The following is a 3,558-nucleotide window of genomic DNA, read 5'->3' as shown; positions in this document are numbered from 1 at the left end:
AGCGTAGATTTCTTCAGGAGAGGGTGAACCACTGCCCCCTTCAGCTGCTCAGGGAACTCCCCGGACTCCAGGGAGAGGTTGATAATGTCCCTGAGCTGGCCTCCTATCTTCTGGCCACCTCCTTTGAGGAGCCATGATGGGCAGGGGTCAAGGGGGCAAGTGGTCGCCCTAACTGAGCCTAGCAACTTGTCCACTTCGGATAAAGAGAGCCGTCTGAAGCCATCAAACGTCACCTCCAAAGGCGGCCAACAGGCCTCCAGTTCATTTACTGTATTAACTGTGGCGGGAAGATCGTGGCGGAGAGACGAGATTTTGTCCGCAAAATAGCTCGCAAATGCCTCACGGCCGAGTTCCAATTTGCTATTATTTTGGCGCCCCTCAAGGGCGGTAAGGGATCTAACTACCCTAAATAATTGGGCCGGGCGAGAGCTTGCGGACGCGATTTCCGTGGCAAAAAATTCACGTTTTGCCACTTTCACCGCCATCTCATACGCCCTCATAAGCGTGCGATAAGATGTTCTCGTAGCTTCGTCGCGAGTCTTCCGCCACACTCGCTCCAGTCGTCTCACTTCCCTTTTCTTCTCCCGTAGCTCCCCGGTGTACCAGGGAGCCCGTTTGAGTCGAGGGCAGAGAGGACGTTTAGGGGCGATCTCATCTATAGCAGCTGTCAGGCGGGACTGCCAGTCCGCCACCAAAGCCGCTAGTGAGTCGCCAGGAGGCATCGGGTCCCGCAGAGCATTCCGGAATCCAGTTGGATCCATAAGTCTCCGCGGGCGGGCTAGAATGCGCCCGCCGCCCAACTGGGGGGGGTGGTATCCTGAGCCGGGCCCGCAGGGCATAGTGGTCTGACCATGGCACAGCTAAAGCTGTATCCAGATCCACCTCTATCCCAGCGCCGAAAATCAAGTCGAGTGTGTGGCCGGCGTGATGGGTGGGCCCGGCAACAAATTGCGAAAGCCCTAGTGTCGCCATGGATGACACCAGGTCTCCACCATGGACTGAAGGGGGCGCGTCCGCATGGACGTTGAAGTCGCCCAGGATCAGAAGCCTGGGGTACTGCAACGCCCAGGCGGCCGCCGCCTCCAGCAGGCGGGGCAGGACATCTGGCGGCGCGTTGGGCGGACGGTATACCAACCAGATAGCCACACTCTCGACCGAGTCCCATCCAATACCGACACACTCCACTCCACTGATTTCCGGCGCTGGGAGAGCCCTGCAGGTGAGGACCTCCCGGACCACAATTGCCACCCCCCCTCCCCTCTTGTGGGTCCGAGATTGGTGAAGGACCGAGTATCCTGGTGGGGCTAGTTCTTTCAGGGCCGCTGATTCGCCTTCCCTCACCCAGGTCTCGGTCACGCAAGCAAGGTCCGCCTTCGACTCCGCGATGAAGTGTTGCAGAGTCGAGGCCTTGTTCTTAATCGACCTTGCGTTGCACAAGACCAATGTTGGACCCTTTACCCTAGCCTCCACCCTCACATTCCTGGGGATGGGACGGAGGTTAGAAGGGGATCGGGAGGCTCAGAAGGGGGGGGGGCAAGCCTCTTTCTTTCTTTTCTTGAAGGGGGGGGGAGAGGAGCCAGGCAGGGAGCCTCTTTCTTTTCTTGGGGGGGGGGGGTGGAGAGGATAGAAAAAGGCAGAGGAGGGAGGAAAAATCCAGGACCGACAGAAGGTGAGAGAAATTAGGGGCTTCTCTTTTAAGGCAAGCATGTCACATGACCAGGTGTGGCCTATCAGAGGTTGGAGCTTTCTTTATTCAGGATTTTCAGCACTCCAAGATATTGCACACTAAAGGTAGGGTCATTCTGGATCAATCCTTCTTGCTGCAGAAGGAAAATTAAAATCGCCCCAAATCCATCGATCTGGGGTTGGAATAAAAGCTCCGTGCAGTTTACACCTAGGTCTTTTACATAACCTAATGCTTTGTCCTTTTACTTGGTGACGCCAGGGATTGAACCTGGGGCCTTCTGCATGCCAAGCAGATACTCTACCACTGAGCCACAGCGCCTTCCCATGCCTCTCCAGGGTCTCAGGCTGAGGTCTTTCCCATTACCTACTGCCTGGTCCTTTTAACTGGAGATGCTGAAGATTGAACCTGGGGCCTTCTGCATACCACTGAGCTACAGCCTCTTCCCACGGGTCACCAGTGTCTCAGGCGGAGGTTTTTCCCCATTACCTGCTACCTGGACCTTTCAACTGGAGATGGCAGGGCTTGAACCTGGGTCCTTCTGCATACCAAGTAGATGCTCTACCACAGAGCCGCAGCCCCTTCCCATGATTCTTCAGGGTCTCAGGCCAAGGTCTTTCACTTCACCTTCTGCCTGGTCCTTTTCAATGGAGATGTCGGGGATTGAACCTGGGACCTTCTGCATGCCAAGCAGAGATTCTGCCACTGAGCCACAGCTGCTTCCCTTGATTGGAACTCTCACCCATAGCTGTCATATACTCAAGGAGACCAAATGTCTAAGAGAACTTTGCCTTCTTCCTAGACTAGATGAACTAGTTCTGCAAACATCTGGTGGATAATTTGGTGATCCAAGGAAGTCAGCATGGATTTGTCTCCAACAGGTCCTGCCAGACCAACCTAGTTTCCTTTTTTGACCAAGTAACAGGTTTGCTGGATCGAGGAAATTCGGTTGATGTCGTTTACTTGGATTTTAGTAAAGCTTTTGACAAGGTTCCCCATGATGTTCTGATGGATAAGTTGAAGGACTGCAATCTGGATTTTCAGATAGTTAGGTGGATAGGGAATTGGTTAGAGAACCGCACTCAAAGAGTTGTTGTCAATGGTGTTTCATCAGACTGGAGAGAGGTGAGTAGCGGGGTACCTCAGGGCTCGGTGCTCGGCCCGGTACTTTTTAACATATTTATTAATGATCTAGATGAGGGGGTGGAGGGACTACTCATCAAGTTTGCAGATGACACCAAATTGGGAGGACTGGCAAATACTCCGGAAGATAGAGACAGAGTTCAACGAGATCTGAACACAATGGAAAAATGGGCAAATGAGAACAAGATGCAATTTAATAAAGATAAGTGTAAAGTTCTGCATCTGGGTCAGAAAAATGAAAAGCATGCCTACTGGATGGGGGATACGCTTCTAGGTAGCACTGTGTGTGAACGAGACCTTGGGGTACTTGTGGATTGTAAACTAAACATGAGCAGGCAGTGTGATGCAGCAGTAAAAAAGGCAAATGCCATTTTGGGCTGTATCAACAGAGGCATCACATCAAAATCACAAGATGTCATAGTCCCATTGTATACGGCACTGGTCAGACCACACCTGGAGTACTGTGTGCAGTTCTGGAGGCCTCACTTCAAGAAGGACATCGATAAAATTGAAAGGGTACAGAGGAGAGCGACGAAGATGATCTGGGGCCAAGGGACCAAGCCCTATGAAGATAGGTTGAGGGACTTGGGAATGTTCAGCCTGGAGAAAAGGAGGTTGAGAGGGGACATGATAGCCCTCTTTAAGTATTTGAAAGGTTGTCACTTGGAGGAGGGCAGGATGCTGTTTCTGCTGGCTGCAGAGGAAAGGACACGCAGTAATGGGTTTAAACT

General features: G+C 52.6%; 1 non-coding gene across 1 annotated transcript; it reads right to left on the bottom strand.

The window, feature by feature from the left end:
• Positions 1–1,933: 1,933 nt before the first annotated feature.
• Positions 1,934–2,002, bottom strand: TRNAA-GGC (transfer RNA alanine (anticodon GGC)). The gene has a single exon. It is a non-coding gene; the product is annotated as a tRNA-Ala (tRNA).
• Between the last annotated feature and the right edge of the window lie 1,556 nt (positions 2,003–3,558).

This window comes from Paroedura picta, chromosome 5, assembly GCF_049243985.1.
Source record: "Paroedura picta isolate Pp20150507F chromosome 5, Ppicta_v3.0, whole genome shotgun sequence".
In the NCBI taxonomy this organism is placed as follows: domain Eukaryota; kingdom Metazoa; phylum Chordata; class Lepidosauria; order Squamata; family Gekkonidae; genus Paroedura; species Paroedura picta.
This window is presented reverse-complemented; position numbering and strand designations above follow the sequence as displayed.